Source organism: Ceratotherium simum, chromosome 32 (assembly GCF_057802395.1).
Source record: "Ceratotherium simum simum isolate JZ-2026a chromosome 32, ASM5780239v1, whole genome shotgun sequence".
NCBI classification, from domain to species: domain Eukaryota; kingdom Metazoa; phylum Chordata; class Mammalia; order Perissodactyla; family Rhinocerotidae; genus Ceratotherium; species Ceratotherium simum.
Window position 1 is genome coordinate 8,644,852 of NC_141931.1, and position 19,491 is coordinate 8,664,342.

Here is a 19,491-nt window from a genome sequence, read left to right on the forward strand (position 1 = left end):
TTTATACTTTTCCTTTCAAGTTCTTAGGAAACCCCTAGATGCCTGTTCCTAATCTTTGTGCTCACATTCTAATCTCTGAGTAGAATGGTTTTCTCCCATTTCTTTTCCTCGTCACCTCCTCTATTTTACCTCTTTTGTAGAGCCTTCCTTGTGATCACTTACAATTTTTCTTATGTCAACTCTTACATATAAATGATATCATAATTGTACAGCTGACTTTAAAGGAGGAATGTGTATTTCTTTGTCTGTGGTTGGTACTTCATGACTGTTCTGTGAATTAATAAATGAATTAAGATGGGTAAGAGGTGAAATTTTAAAAAAAAAATATTCTTTTATTCTTTATCAGTAGAATTATTAGAAAACAGTGGCTTTTTTAATGGATTTTTTTAAAGTAGCGGTCCTGGCTTGCATATGAAGGAAGTAAAAAAAATGAAAATGAAAAATGGACGCCAGAAGAATCTATGATTACCCAAATGTTTGAGAAGGCCGATTCACTAACTGGTGGTCTACTCAAGTGAATGATGACAGCAGTTTAAATGAAATAGAAGAGGATGACAGAAGGTAAAAATCTATAAATTCTTTATTTCTAGCACAAGGAGTATTAGCAGTGATTACTTTTTCTGGAAACAAAACAGCACAATGTAGTGTACAGGCCAAGGCAAGAGAATTCTCGACTATATCAGAGAAAGAGTGCTGAAAGTTTACGACCAGGACAAGCGACTTTGACAAGGAGCAGTTTCAATAAATAGATGCCATCGAAGCTGGACTGTAGTGAATGCCTGTAAACAACTCCTTAGAGAGTATTAACTGGAAAAGACAATGGAGAAATGGGTGATAACTGAAGGAGAATTTAGAGTTCAAAGGAGTTTTCTTTCTCTCTCTATGTGAAGATGGGAGCTTTTAGGGTATGTTTGCATGCTGTTGGAAATGATCCAGTGGAGAATCACATGTTCATTAATTTAACTTGGTTTGCATTTCCAATATTAGAAAGCTTGTTGATTGTATTACAATATCTTTGAAAGATGATAGTAAACTCATTGTGCATAGTATTTCTATTCATATCTAGCTTTACAGTAAGAGCTTGTTCATTCAGAATTGGTTCCAAAGTGGAATATTCTCGTACAGTAATTGAATATGCAGATGATTCCTTCAAAGTTATACTATCACATATAGATTTTAAAAATTATGTAATCATAAATATACAAACACCCAGGCCACATTGAATGGAATTTAATCATTCCTCTATGATTCTAGGTATTGTAGTGCCTTTGACAGTATCATCACGAACAGCTATGGTTTGTAAGGTACTCTCAAGTATCAGGTTGCATGAACTTAGTTGTTTAGATTCTGGGGAAAAGGGGAAGATGTTGTTGTGTACCATAGAAAAAGGCATTATTAACAATCTATCGCAGATGAATACTTTTGGATTATATAGTTCTAGTTTACAAAAGCCACGCTTCCTGTACCAACAGTGTCGTGGACATGTATTGTGTGCTCAGTAAGAATATGTTGAGTGCATGAATAAACAGTTGAATGGAGGAATGAATGCCTGTTGATGAATTTCTTTAGAAAAATCAAAACTCTAGTTTATTATAAGTAGGTTTCCACTATTGCCTAGGTATAAAGGCTTTTTGTTTTTAAAAAATATGCGTAAGAGTCAGAAATTATGATTTATAATTGTAGCTAGAAATGGAATAATAATACAGATTCATTTCCTATCGTATTACTTTGAAACTCTTAATAATATATACGACGTTCCCAGCATATTGTGAAACAGATTTTTGAAGCCAGGTTTCCTGGGTTTGGATTCCGGGTCTGCTACTGACCTGCTCTATGGGCCTCAGGCAAGTTACCTAGCCTTTCTGCGTTTCATTTTCTTCCTTTGTAAAATACCTAATATATTATCTACCTCATAGAATTGTTGTGAGGATTAAAGTGCTTTTAGAACACGTAAACTGCTTTTAATAATGCACAGTTGTTGCATGTAAGTCCTCAGAAGGCTAACATTATGATTACTAAAAAAGGGTTTCCTCTAGGTAAGGACTTAAGTAATCCTTTCCTACTAGGTTTTAGTGCCAATAAAAGCTTGTTTTTATTGAAAATGACAACAAAAACCCAGGTATATTTCTTCCCATCAAATAATGCAAATAGCATTATGTTTTTCCTTTGCTTTGACTGTCAGCATGATCTAAATTTAATACTTTGTTAATTTCATTATTGGCATTTTTTCTTTGTCCCTTCATGTTAGTTACTCCTTCGATTACTGTTTAGTCTCCCTTACAGAAAATTAATCACAAAGGCAGAGATTTTAAATAAAAAACAGTAGGTTTAGATACTCTTTGTATTTTAAGTATTTAATATTTGCCTGAAAAGAATTGTTTGTTTTTTTCTCAGGCCTGCAAAAAAAAACATCTAATGAAAAGAACAAGGTATTGTAAAACAGTTATCAAAAATGTTATTCTGTTGTAAAAAAATGTATTAGAAAAGGTATAGTGAAAAAAATTAAATCTTCCTTTGTTATAGAGACATTTACTTTAAAAAAGTAATTTAGAAACACTGGTTATTGATAAAGGTATCCTTTAGATAAAAATCAGTTCCTTTAAGAAGTATTTGTTATTTTGCTCTTAAAAAGAGATGGATATTTATCACCTCTGTACACTTAGTTTATTTCATAAATATTTGGGTCACATTTTGAAAATTTGATAATTTTGTTTATTTGTAGGTCAAAAAATGAATTAATTCTATGGATGACTTTGATGACTTGGTCATCTGAAAGAGCTTCAGACCGTTTAGAGATGCCATTCTCCAATTACACAAATTCCATGTTACTAATTGAACAATGTGGCGTGGGTTGTAAAGATAGGACCATCATATAAATATAAAGCCTTTTTCTGTCCAGTAGTCCCCCCTTATCCATGGGGGATATGTTCCAAGACCCCCAGTGGATGCCTGAAACCACAGATAGTGCCAAACGCTATACATGTTGTGTTTTTTCCTGTATATACATACCTATGATAAAGTTTAATTTAAATTAGGCACAGTAAGAGATGAACAACAATAGCTAATAATAAAATAGAACGATTATAACAATATACTCTAACAAAAGTTATGGGAATGTGTTCTCTCTGTCTCTCTCAAAATATCTTATTGTGCTGTACTCACCCTTCTTCTTCTTGTGATGATGTGAGATGATACAGTGCCCACGTGATGAGATGAAGTGAGGGGAATGACCTAGTGTTATTTTCGGCCCATGGGTGACAGACATCTGGGAAAGTGAAACCGCGGATGAGGGGGAGTACTGTATACTGTAGGAAGATGTGCACAGCTTGTCTCGTACTGCACCATGAGCACTGACGCGTTACAGAGCTCTTCATCTCAGAAACACGTTTTATATTGAAATAAAACGAGAGCTATTGTGTCCTCTCTGCCAGAGAGCTAGGATGATTTCCACTGAGCTTGTCTCAGATTGAACAGCACGCCTAGTGCGTTTGCTGTCTCTGCTTCTCTCCTACGCCTTCACCCGAGGTCAGATTACCATTATTTCCCTCCTAGAACACTGAAATAACCTCGGAACAGTTGTCTCTGCCATTCCACATCCCGGAACCATGGTCTACAGTGAAACCATGATTATTATGTATTTTTAAAATTTGGATCTCATCATGTGACCCCCTTGCTTAAAACCCAGCTGTTACTTCTCATCGCTATGAGGTTAAAGGCCACAGTCCTCCAGCTTCATCTTGTATCATTTCACATCCTCCTTTCCATCTGCGCCTCAGCCACTGTCTTAGATGTTTTTGCCTGCAGTAGAGCTTTTTGTTTTCGACAGCTTTTGTTAGGTAAACTGCACATATACAAAGTGTATAATTGGATAGTATTTTACTAGTTATAATTATATTCAGTGTAACTAAAAAAGCGCCTTCCAAAACCAAACATTAAAATGTTTCTTGTATTTTCTATCCCTTTATATATTGTAGAATTGGCTTTCCCTGCAGTAATGGGAATGAGAACTTGCTACATAGTACCTCCTTCTCAGCTGTGTCCACACAGTCTTTCCCCTCGTTTATTATTTTTAATGAATAAATAGTTCATGAGGTATGCTGGTTTTAAGGAGTGCTGTTTCATTTAGAAATAATATATGGAATGTCAGTTTTAATTCTACTAGGATACCCATTCTGTTGACTAACTCCATCTAATCCATCTTCCACTTTATGTACCAGTTAATTCAGTGCCTTTCATCAGTCACGTGATGAGGTCTCTAGTAATAAATCAGACAATAATTTTTTCACCCCTATAGTGTTATCTTCTTTCCTTGCCTCTCGAATTAACATTGTGTTTACAAATGATTTTCAGTGATCTCCTAGGGTGTTGACTACAAGCTATCCATCCAAAGTCATTTATGGTACAAGTGACTTGTTTGCTAGTATTCCTTCATGACCTTGGTAGACCCCAGAAGCAGGACTTGAAAACACCTACACAAGCTCCCTCAACACAGGGAGATGTGAAACAGAAAAACTACAAAATAACTGCAAGTAACTTCAAACAGGTCATTTAGATCGTTTCTCTTCTTAGTTGATGCCTTTTATAAAGTAATGAGCAGAGTCTAGTTCCCCAGGGACCCAGGATTTGTGCATTTATTGATTGAATAAAGATTTATTCTATCCTGGTCCCTGGTCATTTTATAGCCTAAATACTTCTGGAAACATTCTCTTAGTTCGGGCCTGCATCATCTTTATCTCGCCTTATTGCGTTCTAATTCGTCTCCCTCCATTTATTCGTATGCTCATCCAGTTCACCCCTCCCAAGCATTTAGAGTGATCTTTCTCAAATGCAGATATGACCACAAACCACTCTGTAAACCACATACATATCCAGGCATCTTAAAATTATATGTAAGGCTTTCATGATCTGACTTCTGCCCAGCTCTCCATCCTTAGCCCTCTCTCCTGTCTGTCCTTTGCTCGGGCATTACTGAACTGCTGGTGGTGCCTTCCTCACCAGTCCCTGTATTTGAGACAACAGTTACCCCACTGTATGCTTCTCTCCCTGTCCTGCTACAGCCCTGCCTGCTCTCCCCCTTTCCTGCCCTCTACCCTTTGAGTCTGGCTAACCTCACTGTTGAAGTCTCAACTCAGGCATTATCTCTAGAAAAGCCACTCTTGACACCTTTCATCTACATTTTTCTTTAAACCCCAGTGTTAGTACTTAGCAGGAACTCAATAAATAATTGCTGAGTGAAATAAATAAATATGGTTTATACAAAGATGATTGAAGAGATTGCCCCCTACAATCTAGGAGCAAAGAGGATAGATGTGTAAAGAAACAGTTCGGGTTCAGGTTAAAGTACAGTTCGGGTGGTGAAGATACACTAGAAAAATCTATAAAGTCCTAAGGTAACCTCAAGGAGGGAGACACCTCTTTATTTGGGGAAAGATAGCTGTAATCAAGGAGGACTTCACAAAGCAGGCTGAGTCATAAAAGATGAAAAGACATTAGTCAGTATAGCAGAGGAAAACATTTCGGATATAAGGGAGGGTGTAAACTGAGAAAGGCGTAAAAAGTAACAGCAATATTGGAAACCATGAATCAATGTCGTGGTTGAAGCATAGCATGTTGTTAAAAAGGTACTGTTTTGAGGTGGAGAATAGAGTATAGTGTGACTTGATATGTTTGTACAGTTTTTCTAAATTTTGTTTTGTTTCTGATTGTTTTGTTCATTGATGCTGGGTGGATGAATTTGTGAATGAATCTTGGAGATGTTTGTGTGCCTCGAAGCTGGTGACGTCTCATATTTCCCAGATGGTTTGTTGAAGTTTTAGATAATTAGAAGTATTTCTTACAGAAGTAAATATTCAGCTAAAGATTAAACTTAATTTAAACTCTCTGTTAATAAAATGTTAGTTGCTATCTATTTTTATAAAGGTTATATATAGCTTTTATCTAACTATTCTAAGTAGTTCATTTTAACTAAATATATAAATTTGTCAGTGGAAGTAGACTTAGAAATCATATCAGGGCCGGCCCCGTGGCTTAGCGGTTAAGTGCGTGTGCTCTGCTGCTGGCGGCCCGGGTTCGGATCCCGGGCGCACACCGACGCACCACTGCTGAGGCCGCGTCCCACATGCAGCAACTAGAAGGATGTGCAGCTATGACATACAACAATCTACTGGGGCTTTGGGGGGAAAATAAATAAAGAAAATCTTTAAAAAAAAAAAAAAAAGAAATCATATCAAAGGAAGAGCCAGAAAGGCTTGATGGAAGTGAAAATAAGCACCCGCAGGTATGTAAAAACAAATTTAAATTTCTGGTTTAATATTGTTTACCATGCGTTAATAAGGTAACATAGTCCCAATGAAAATGGCTTTTAAACTAGCCTTTTCGAGTCAATGGATCATTTTTTTTTAATTTTTTGTTTATTGCAGTAACATTGGTTTATAACATTGTATAAATTTCAGGTGTACATCATTATACTTCTATTTCTGCATAGATTACATCATGTTCACCACCCAAATACTAATTACAACCCATCACCACACACATGTACCGAATTATCCCTTTCACCCTCCTCCCTCCCCCCTTCCCCTCTGGTAACCACCAATCCAATCTCTGTCCGTATGTGTTTGTTTATTGTTGTTATTATCTACTACTTAATGAAGGAAATCATATGGTATTTGACCTTCTCCCTCTGACTTATTTCACTTTGCCTTATACCCTCAATGTCCATCCATGTTGTCACAAATGCCTGGATTTCATCGTTTCTTATGGCTGAGTAGTATTCCTCAATGGATCATATTTTAATCTTCAGTTTTTATAACATTTTAACTAGCTACAAAACTTAAAATACTCTTAGAATCTGTAGTAACTTATAGCTAAACTTTGTCCTTAGAATTGAGGCAAAAAAAAAATTTCTGGTTATTGTTTCTGATTCCATTTGTACAACTTCCTTACATGATATAAAATGTAACTTCAAATATTTAATCACATGAGTAAGCAGTTAAAATTAGGAATAACATAACAATTTGATGGCCACTGAGTTGGATTCCTATAAAAGGAGTAATCATTCCTGGTGGGTCAAAATTTGCACTTTCGTATTGCCAGTCACTAATGCCGGGATGAAAGATTTATTCTGCCGCATGATCTCTGTGGAATTGACTTTAGAGTCTACGTTCAGGGAGAGAGTGGGGTCATAGATCCACCCTACTGCCTAGGAAGAGAATTACACCTTCCAGGATGGGAGCTTTGTTGTTATGGTACAGATAATAACTTTCTCATTTATTTCATCTCAGTGTAGAAGATCAGTAGCTATTTAAAAAAAAAATTTTATCCACTCTCATTATCGAATATTAGTAACTATTAGAACTTGATGAAAGCAGATATTCTATATCGATGTATAACCCTTCGTAGTATATAATTGGAATTAAAATTTAGGAATTTGCTTTCCTTTCTGATTGATGTGAATTGATTTTGCCTCCTAATAATTTAAAGTTTGCCTCTTCCCCAGTTATTAATCTTTAAAAGAAATCCTTAAATGCACTGTAGGGGCTCACTATTTAAGGTAGAGTGAGGTGAAATATTTTCAAGTGAGAAAGTCTTTGTAGCACTGCAAATCATTTCCTAATTCACTTTTGGCAGATTTAACATACAAGGAATTGTTTAGTTCCAACAGTGAGAAAATCAGGTTTGTTGGGGTCATGTTTTTCTGCTATTTTAGGCTAATGCAAGTTATTTTTCACTTCTTAGTTACAGTGCAGTGATTTGGGAGTAGCTAAGCATAGATGAAGAAGTCTAACAGATAAATTTTAATTACCATCTGACTTTTCTTTGTCCTTACTTGCTTACTTAAGGATGAAGTTATTTTACAAACACACACTCTGACAGGAAAGACATCGGAAAGTCAAAACAAGCAAATTAATCTTCCACTTTTACGTCTGCCAAAAACACCTCGAGAACCAGTAATGAATCAGGAATGCGATAGAGAGGATATATTTGTGTATTCAGGACTTCCTCGTATGCAAAAATGTGAAGAAATGTGGATCAAACATGGCAAATTAGAGTGAAAGATTAATTTAAGACTCATCATAAATGAGTTAATGCAGAAGTTCAGCGAAATTGGTGAAAACTACAGAATGCCTACTTGTCCTGAGGAAGAGCCACTACGTGACAACTCAGAAGAAGGAGCAAACTGAGGCGCTACCTTCTAATGGGAAAGATCACACACTTGACCGCGAGGAAAAAGATACATTCAGAGCGTCTGTGGTACCCCAGGCATTTCCTGGCAAAAAGAATCCAGTCTCGAAAATGTCTTTCCATCTCATTCAGACTCAGGGTCCCCGTAATATGCTTGCCAGTCACCTTCAAAGCACTGCTTAAATGAAAATAAATTTGACAATGAAAATGATAAAGCAGACACTGAACATGTTTTTAACAGAAATGAGGAGGCTTTTTATAACGATTCAGAGAATGAAAAAGTAAGGAACCCAGTAGTTACATTTGAAGTGCAAGCAGACCAAGAGTTTGGTATTCACATGACCAAAAATATGAACGAAAAGACCACACATTGGAAATTAGACACTGGACATACACCTTAGTCCAGAGATCCGTGAAGCCTTTATGATTTGTGGCTTGTCTGCTCCAGGAGGATGAAACACGTGATTCAAGTCACTTCATGCCGTGGAGCCTTCGTCAAAATCAGTTGACCATACACGTGTGGGTTTATTTTTCGACTCTGTCCTTTCCTCTTGATCTGTTTGACCATCTCTACACCAATATCATGCTGTTTTCCTTACTATAAGTTTATAATCATACTGAAATTTGGTAGTGTGAGTCCTCCAATTTTCAGTTGTCTTCTTCAGGGTCATTTTGCTCTTTGGGATCGTTTGCGTTTCCACATGAATTTTAGAATCAACTTGTTGATTTCTTAAAAAAAAGTCTGCTGGTCTTCTAGAATTATGATCTTCTTTGGATTATGTAAAATCTACAGATTGGTTTGGGGAGAATTGATTTCTTAACAATTTTGAATTTTCAACCCCTGAACAAAGTGTATCTCTCCCGTTATATAGGTCCTCTTTAATTTTCTCAGGAATTTTTTGTAGTTCTTAGTGTATAGGTCTTTCCATCTTTTATGAAACTACCCATAAGTATTTCTTATTTTTCAATGTAGTTGTAAATAGTATGTTTTAAATTTTAATCTCTGTTCATTCCTAATATTTAGAAATATAGTTGATTTTGTATATTGATTCTGTACCTTCCAACCTTGCTAAACTCATAATTCTAGTAGCTTTTTTGTAGATGCCGTCAGATTTTCTACAGAACCAAAAGTTGTCAAATTTTTTCTTTCTTAAACTACTCTCTTACTAAAGATAGTAAATATTTAAGACTTGTGGCCAGTACCTTGTCTGTCACAACTCATCAGCTCTGCCGTTGTACCATGCGAGTACCTATAGACAAAACATGAATTAATGGACGTGGCTGTATTTCGGTAAAACTTTATTTACTGAAACAAGCAACTTTGTCCACAGCATGGAGTTTGCTGCTTCTTATTATGTGATCCTGTCGTCTACTAATCAAGACAGTTTTACTTTTTCCTTTCCCATCTGGATGCTTTTTGTTTCTTTGTCTGGCTTGGTTGCACTGGCTAGAACCTCTAGTGTAGTGCTGAATAGGAGTGAAAGAAGTCTTTCCTGTCTTGTTCCTGATCTTCTGGGGAAAGCATTCTGTCTTACACTATTATATAGGATCTTAGCTGTCGAGTTATCACAGACTTTATCATATTGAAGAAGTTCCCTCGTATTCCTAGTTTGCTGAAAGGTTTTATCAGGAATAGATATTGAATTTTGTCAAGTGCCTTTTTTGAATCTGCTGATACGATTATATGGTGTTCCCTTTTTAGTTTGCTAATATGGTGAAGAACATTACTTGATTTTTGAATGTTAAAGCAGCCCTGCATTCCTGGATAAACCCCGTTTGGTCATGATGAATGATCCTTTTAATATATGGTTGGATTTGATTTGCTAATGTTTTGTTTAGAATTTTTACCTCCATGCTCATGATGTAGTTTCCTATCTTGTAATATCTTTGTCTGGTGTTGGTTTCAGGGTAATGTTGGACTTATAGAATTAGTTGAGATGTATTTCTCCTCTTCATTTTGGGGGGAGAGTTTGTGCAGAATTGATATTAATGCTTTCTAAATTGTTTGGTAGAATTCACCAGTGTAGCCATTTAGGCCTGGAATTTTCTTTGTGACAGGTCCTTAAGTGGGAATTTAGTTTCTTTTTTAGATTTATCCTTGTTCTTTCTTGTGTGAGCTTTGGTAATTTCTGTCTTCAGGGTATTTACCCACTTCATCTGAGTTGTCAAACTTGTTTACATAAAGTTCCTAATATTACTCTGTTATTCTTTTAATATCTGTAGTAATGTCACATTACTCATTTCTGATATTGGTAACTTTTGCCTTCTCTCTTTTTTTCCTCATCAGCCTGCCTAGAGATTTGTCACTCTTATTGATCTCCTGAAAGCTTTGGTTTCATTGCCTTTTCTCTATTGTTTTTCTGTTTTCTGTCACATTGATTTCATCTTCGATGTTTATTATTTCCTTTTTCTGCTTGCTTTGGGTTTAATTTGCTCTTCTTTTTCTAGTTTCTTAAGGTGGAAACCAAGGTCATTGAATTGAGACCTTTCTTCTTTTACAATACAGACATTCTATAAATTTCCTTGTCAGCACTGCTGTAGCATCATTCCATAAATTCTGATATGCTTTCATTTTCATTCAGTTCAAAATACATTCTAATTTCTCTTTTCATTACCTCTTTGACCCAGGGGTTATTTGAGTGTGTGTTATTTAGTTTCCAAGTATTTGAATATTTTCCAGAGATATTTTTGTTCTTGATTTCCAGTTTGATTGCTTTGTGGTCAGGGCGCATACTTTGTAATGACTTTAAATCCTTTATTCTTCTCACTAGATTCACCTTATGACCCAGAATATGGTCTCTTTTGGTAAGTGTTCCATGGGTACTTGAGGGGATTGGTGATGTTCAAGTCTACCATATCCCCTTGATGATTTTTTGCTGCTTGTTCTATCACTTATTGTGTGAGGGGTATTGAAATCCCAGACTATAATTGTGAAGGTGTCTGTTTCTCTCTGCGGGTCTACCAGTTTTTGCTTCATGTATTTTGAAGCTGTTACTTGGTGCATGAACATTTAGGACTGTTATGCTGCTTATTAATTGACCGTCGTATCATTATGAAATGACCTTGTTTGTTGCTGGTAATATTGTTTTCTCTGAAATCTACTTTGTCTGCTATTAATATAGCCCCTCCAGCTCAGCGGCCTTTTGTCAAGTGTTAGTGTGGTATATCTAATTTCTATCCTTCTAACAAATTTGTGTCTTTCTGTTTAAAGTGCATTTCTTATAGGTAGCCTATGGCTGGGTCTTGCTTTTTTATCCAGTCTGACAATCTGTCTTTAATTGAGGTTTTTAAACCATTTCTTTTAATGTGATTAATGAGATAGTAGGTTTGAATCTGTCATGGTCATGTTTGACTTTGATTTGTCTCGTCTGTCTGCTCTTTGTTCCCCTTTTCTTCTTTCTCTGCCTTCTTTTAGATTTATCGAGTAACTTTTAGGATTTAGTTTTATTTGTCTTTTTGGATTTTTAGCTATAACTTGTTTGTTTTGCTATTTTATTGGTTGCTTTAGAGGTTATAGTATATGACTTTAAATTATCACAGTCACCTTCAAGTCGTATTATACCACATCATATATAGTGTAAGAAAATTACCATACTTTACTTCCATTTCTTCTCTCCTGGCCAGATCCTTCCTGGATCTGTGGGATTATAGTTTTCATTAAGTTTAGAAGGTGTTTGGCCATTTTTTCTTCAAATATTTTTTTCTGTTCCTTTGCCCTGCCTCTTTGGGGAATTGTGTATTAGCCATTTGAAATTTTACCAGTTCACTGATGTCAAACTTAGTAATCTTTTATTTTGTGATAATAATATGCCTTTGTTCCCATCCAGTGTATTTTTCATCTCTGACGTTATCATTTGCATCTCTATAAATGTTATTTGTTTTTTTAAAAAATAGCTTCCATGCCTCTATGTATCTCTTTGAGCTTTCTTTGGGGATACAGTTAAGTTACTTATAAACAGTTTGATCCCTTCTGGTCTTGCTCTTATGATCTGTGAGGTGCATCCAAAGCAGTGCTCAGCCTATGGCTAATTATTCCCCACTACTGAGACATGACTTTTCTGACAATTCTATTCATTGTCCTGTGAATTATGAGTCTTTTCAGCCTGGCTAGTGGGAATAGCCACCATTCCTGGTGCTGTGTGAGCACCAGGTGCTGTTTCCTCTACCCTTTTCAGATGGTCTTTCCCCCTGGTCCTGGTGGTTTCCTCACCTGTGTGCACTGTGCACTACTCTGCTGAACACCCAGGGGGCCCTCTGCAGATCTCCAGGGTTCTTTCTCTGTTCCGCTCTCTACTGCCCAGTGTTCTGACCTGTGATCTCTATTGGCCTTGGTGTCAGCAGACTCTCAGCTTCGTCACCTCAGCTCAGGGAGTCTGGTGGGCCCCACCTCAGTCCCTTCTCCCTGTGTTGTGGCCTGGCCATTCTCTCAAGGCAGTGAGCTGGGTGTTCGTTAGGCTAGCTTCATCTGTTTTCAGGGAGCATTGTCCTTCATTGCCTGAAGTCCTTTGTCTTCAAAATCACTTTTTAATGTATTTTGTCTGTTTTGTTTTTGCTTGGTCGGATAGTTAGGTAAATCAGTACCTGTGACTCCATCTTGGCTAGAAGCAGATTGCAATAGAGCCTTGGCACATGCCTTACACTATCTAGAATGCTCTTCTTCCTTCTGTGCTGAATTGCTTCCTGCTCGTCCTTCTTCCTGTTTCCTCCTCAGGGAAGTGTTCCCTGGACCCATTCTAGTTCAAGTTCTGTTATGTTATGACCAAACATCACCCTTCTGAAGTTGTGTATATTCTGTGGACCAATCCTAATTGTACTTTCTACCAGATTAACAAAAAAGCATTACATATATATTTTCTGTATTATCTAAAATCACAATAAGCAGGAATTTATTTTATTTTATTTATTTGATTATTTTTCTATGTAAACAAACTCCAAGTTAGGTCTAGTGTCTCAAAGAATTATTTAAAGGCTACGTTTTGTAAGCTATATATCATTGCCATGATAATATCTCTTGTTTAACTTAAACATTATAAATAATATTTGACTTATTTCAGATGCAGCAGCACTTGGAAAAAATATATAACTAGAGAACTAGAAGAAGGTATGTTGCAAAATTGATGACCTAAATTAAATATTGATGATTTCTGAAATAGATTGTCACTAGTAAATGGCATCCCTTTCCCTTATTTGAATAATAGATACTATGTTAAATAATTTTTCTTGTACATAGCTAATGAAAAATGTGAAAGCATAAACATTCATAATGAAGAATTTACTTATTCCTCATTTATTCATCATGTTTCATAGCTTTTTAAAAATCTCAAAAAGTTGATGTATCTCTTTTTATTTCTGGCTATACCCTTCCTGCACATCTGCTATCCCTATGGAACTGTCAACCTGCACACTGAAACCATTCTCAGAAAACATGGGCTTCATCAGCTTCTGACATTTCTGGAAGTGATACAAGGCCAAATATACCAGACTCATCTAGTAACACTTGGTCAAGCAAAGACAGTTCATGCAGCTGTCACTTGACGGGTGACATTTAACTCTCCAGTCATTGACTGTGTCAGTGGCTTACCTTTTGCCCTCAGGAAAAATTCCACATTACTCAGCATGCAATAAAGACACCCAAATCAATTTAGTTCATGCCAAATTATTCAACCTTATCTCTTGCTACTTACCCTCCTCTGCCCCTTTGCTCTAGCATCTCACCAAACTAGACAACTTACCATTCCACAGTGTTCTTCCTCCCTCCAGTCTCAGCGTATGCTTCTTCCCTCTATCTGGCACACTTTTTCCTTGTCCTCAGGTATCAACTTACAAATCACCTCCACCAAAAAGCTGACAACATTGACACAAACCTGGGATGTCCCTTCTGTGTGTTCCAATAGTGCCCCGTTTCATCCCTGTCATGGAATATTGGAGCCTATATGGAAATTGACTGTTTGTCGGTGTTTTCAGTTTATAGTGTACGATTGCTGAGGGAGGGACTGTGTCATCTTCATCTTGTAATTCCAGTGCTTGTTACAGTACCTGAGCACCTGGTTATTGAAGAAGAAGTGAAGAATGAGAAAACCAGAGGCTCTGAAACTTAGCCACAATAGCAATTAATTCAGTGTGCTGCACTGGGCCAATTATGTTTCATAGTCATCTTGTATTTTGCATTGTAGCTGTATGTAGATATTTTTCATTCTTCTAAACACTTACAAAGGTCTCAACTTTTTTTATTAACTTATACTTAGTTAACTATGAAGTGTTTTAGATGAAGAATGTAATTCTTTCTTTTTCTTTATGGCTGTTGCTGAATTTGATTCTGGATTCTGTAGGGCTTTTCCTCTAGGATCTACTGATGAGTCAAATCTAAATCAAGATCTAGTTGATTTAGATCAACTTCACAATAAATAAACACTTCACAATAATATGTCCAGATTTTGAAGAAAAATTATATGATCTGAAAAATAAAGAGTAAAAATGTATTTAATGGGGTCTTTACATAATGTTTTAACTGTTTCTCATTAAAAGTATGACTTGTGAAAATCTTTATTAAAGGAAAGTATTTTTGTCATATGTGTATGATGAAAACTTACATAGTATTTTAAACTCTGTTTCTTGGCATCTAACTTTTAAGCAGATTTTCGAATGAAAACCAGCACTTCTGAGTTTTTCATACTCAAACTGCCCAAATACCAGCTGTTTAAACAACATCAAAAAAAAAAATTGTGATTAACTCTTTAGTGCTGTTGATTGACAGTTTATTTGCATTTTGAAATTTTTATCACTATATATGGACCTAAATGAGACAGACATCATTTGATACACTGCTGCTGTGGCTATTATCAGTGTTTGGATGTGTTACGATTGTTGTAGTGTCAGAAAACTCATTCTATGTAATTTTAATCTAAACACTGATTAAAAGCTCTTTCCTCATAGAGATATAAGATTTGCCTAGGGTTATTTACCTTTTCTATTTATTTATTTATTTTTAATTTACTTTTTGGAAACAGTCTTAAAATTAGGGAAAAGTTCCAAGTTTTAGTAAAGAACTCTTCTTCCCTGAACTATTTGAGAGTAAATTGCTGGCATTATGCGGCCATCCCTGATTCCTTTAGTGTTAATTTCCTACAAGTCAGTGCCTTCCACATAACTACATGCAACCTTCACAATCAGAAAATTAACACTAGTGTATTCTGTCATTTAATCCTCATATTCTTTTCAAGTTTTACCACATGTCTATGGTGTCCTTCATAGCAAAAGATCCTGTTCAGATCCAAGGATTGCATTTAGTTATCATGTCTCTTAGTCTCCTTCAGTCAGGAACACTTCTTCAGTCTCTCCTTGACTTTCATTGTAAACTCCCCACTTAGAACTACTTTTGCTCCATTCCATAGGTTTTGCTCTGTGGGATGGTGTCCTATAAGTCCCCTCAGCTATCTTCGCTCTTTCTCAGTCTTTTTGTTGTTTGCTCCTCTGATTGGATGAATTGCATTGCCCTATCTTTTGAGTTCACCGATCCTTTCTTCTTCTTAAACTAGTCTGCTGTTGAACATCTACATTGAATTTTTCAGTTCAGTTATGAATTCTTCAGCTGTTTTATTTCTGTTTGGCACTTTTTTGTCTCTTGGATTATATTCTCACTTTGTTCATGCTTTAATCAGCTGACATCAGCAAGCATCGTCTTCATCATTATTTTGAACTCTCCATCATGTAAATCTCTTATCTTCATTTCACTAAGATCCATTTCTGCAGCTTATCTTGCTCTTTTGTGTAGAACATATACCTCTACTTCTTTATGTTTCCTTCCCATTCTGTGCTGGTTTCTGCATATTAGATAAAACAGCCACCTCTTCCAGGCCTGACAGACTGGTCTTGTGTAGCAGATGAAGCTCGTCATTCAGCCCAGCCTGAACTCCTGGTTGCCACTCATATCTTCATGATTGTCCAAGTCACATTCTTTTTTGTAGTGGCTCCCAGTCGAGGATGTGCAAAGACCCTTCATTGTCGCAAAGGCATAGGAAATGCCCATACACCTGTTCATGCTCCTGGAGGAATACTAATTTCCTGCCCGTTTAGCTCCCCGATGCAGACTCATCGGAATTCCAACCTTGAGGCAACAGCTGGGAAAGTCAGGACATCAGATATGCAGTAAAGTCCCTATAGGGAGAAACCAGGAGCTGGGTGGTTTTCCTACTCACTCTCTGTCTAGCCAGAGGAAACAGGTGCTGGGAGTACTTGTGCAGCCACATAGAACTGCCTCTTTGTTTTCTGTGGTCCTGGGGGACTCATAAATGCTGAGCCCTGTCAGCTCCCAGAACTAGATGATTTGGGAGTTAGTCCCTTATGTGGCAGCCATAACAGTTGGGGTGCTAGATGTGTGGACAAGCTCCTTCCAGGGAGAAGCTGGAGACTTGCTTTTACTCTTGGAGTGGGCTGGGGCATCCTTGCTCCATCAGGCTCCCATGAGGATTCCAGTCAGCACCTTGATACAGGCTAATGAGAAAGTGGACCCTCAGGCAGCAGCTGGGAAAGTATGCAGTCAAATCTCTTCCAGGCAGAAGCCGGGAGATGAGTGTTTCTGCCTGTCCCTCTGCACTGAGCCTGGAGTGGGGGGCATAGCTGTGAGGAGTGCTCATGTGCTCATGTAAAAACTGCTTCTTTGTTTGCCATAGTCCTGTGGGACTCATGAACGCAGGACCACTGGCTCTCAGAGCTAGATGATTTGTGTGCCCATTTCTCAGTTGGTAGCCTTAGAATTTGGGGAGTAATATGTGTGGTCCAAACACTTCACTCCTCAGGGAGAAGCTGGGAGTTGGGGGTTCCCTCCTGATTGCAAGGTGCTGTGCCAGTTGTGAGGTTTATAGTGAGAGTGTGTCTCAGCTTTTCCTAACGATTTCAAGGTGGTTATTTTCTTAGTTAGTGATGAGTGGGCATCACTTAAGTAGTCTCTGACTTTCTATTGGAGGGAACTGATCCATATACAGCTGTACATTTGATGTGTCTGTGGGAGGAAGGAAAATTCAGAAGCTTCATGTGTCACCATCTTGATGATGTGAACACCTCAGCTCTTAATATGTGAATTTTTATAGGTTGTCCTTTATGCATGAGTGCAGTGAAGATTCCACCCTCTTCTCTTCCAGGAATAGCTATGCGACCCACAGAGAAGGGAGGATATGGGAAAAATTGTGCATGAGTGTCTCAGCAGCATTATTCATAAGAGCCAAAAAGTGAGACAGTTACAATGTTCATCAACTGGTGATGGATAAACACAATGTGGTTCATCCACACCAGGAATACACACACCTTTACGGAAATACCTATGAATACAGGCTACACCACGCTGACCTTCATAAATGTTATGTTAATTGAAAGAAGCCACACACAAAAGACTATATATTTTAGGATTGCACTTACATCAAATTTTCAAAAAGGCAAACCAGTACGGACTTAAAGAAGATCAGTGGTTGCCTTAGGGTGGGGCTGGGATAAGAGATTTACCATCAACTAGCACAAGGAAACTTTGGAGTGGAAGAAATGTACTAAAACTTGATTGTGGTGATAGTTGTACAGTTCTGTAAATTTACTCAAAATCATTGAACTGTACTCCTACAATGGGTGACTCATTTGGTATAAATTATACCTCAAGGAGCCTGGCTTTTTTTTAAAGCAAAAAAGAGGCTATTTGAAAGGGAAAATTGATGATATACATCTGAGAAGAAATAAATACACACTTTAAAAGAGGTCAAATATGAATTTGAAAATACAGTCATGGTATTTGTCCCTTGGATAAGAGACAAATACATATAGATAAGGGTTAGATAAGGGTTGTATGACACCGAAGATCTCTAAAGGGTCATGATGTTTGAGGGTAAGACATTAAGCATCCTTTTGCTAGTTTTTAACTATGTGACATGAATTCTTTTGAATATGGCAAGGCTAAATTTCTCCTTAAAATTTCCTCTCTGTACTTGTGCAAATCCATACATTTATTCTTCTATATGCATCAGGCTATTAATATCACTTTTCAAGGGCTGAAATGATTCCCCATCGCTCTGTAAGAAACTTGAAAGAGGTGGACTTAGTGACTGGTGAGAAAGAGCCCTATCCTGGTAACCTGAAGCAAATTAAAACTGCATGCTAAATAAAGAGCATTATGAACTTTGCAGCTAATGTCAGCCCAGGGGTTTCTCATTCACACCTGGAGTCCTGAGGTTAAATTGTGCTGTTTCCGTGTAGTCTTCTGGGGCTTCATTGTGGTCTTTGCTCAGTTAATCATAGATGCCCCAGAGTAACTGCCTCTATCCTTCTAGACTGCAGTTACCATAGGGCTCTGAAAACCCAGGGGTCTTCTCCTTAGCTCTTGCTTGGGCTTCAAGTAAAACTTGGAGATTTTTCAAGCTTATCATTTATGCTCATTTTAAAAGTAAACATCGTTTTTTCAAAACCTGTGTCTAAGAGTTCCAATATCTAAACTATGTTTGGGTCTGTTTTGGTTTTGTGTTGTTTCACTGTTGGGACATTATCTCCTGTGCGTTTGGTTGGCTTTGACTACGTTGATTATGGCTCTTGAAAATTATATGTAGCGATGCCGAAGTGCTGGAACGAAGGTGACTCTGTCTAGAGAGGGTTTACGTTTACTTCTGCCGAGTGCCTTAAACCAAATCCAAAGCTTGAGTTTCTTTGGAGACTAACCTCCCATCTCAGAGTGCCCCCTCCCTGCCCCCATCAAAATAAAGACTAATCTTTTTATTCTTCTTCTTCTTTTCTTTTTCCTTCTGCTCAACTCAGTACCAAGGCTACCTTCTCTGTAGAACCCTGGGGATGGGCGAGGGAAAGGTTGCTTTGGTTTATGTCTGAGGATGTAGTCTTTGATGTTCCAGTTTAATGTGGGGCATTTTCCATAAGACCTTACACACAGTGACTGGGCCCTGGGTCTTGACTTAGGTCCTCCTCGTTAGACAAGATTACAAAACCACAGCTCCTGTTCGTTAGGTTCAGCAAATGCCCTCATCAACACAGCGGCTTTGATGTGCTTGTATTCCGTTTATCTCTCTGGGTTTTGACTTTCCTCTGGAATTTTTGACTGGCAACTCCCCACTATCTTATCTCCTTTTGTTCCCTCTATGGTGATTAGAAAATATACTTTAATTCCACATTTTAAACTATATTCAGGGAAGTACTCATCCTAATAATCTAGCTTACCATTTCTAGAAAAGGATATACTGGGTTTATTTCATTTATTACCTTTGAGAACTTTCTCAGCCCTAAGTGTTGTTGCAAAATATTTTATTTGCTATACTAGTTGGAATC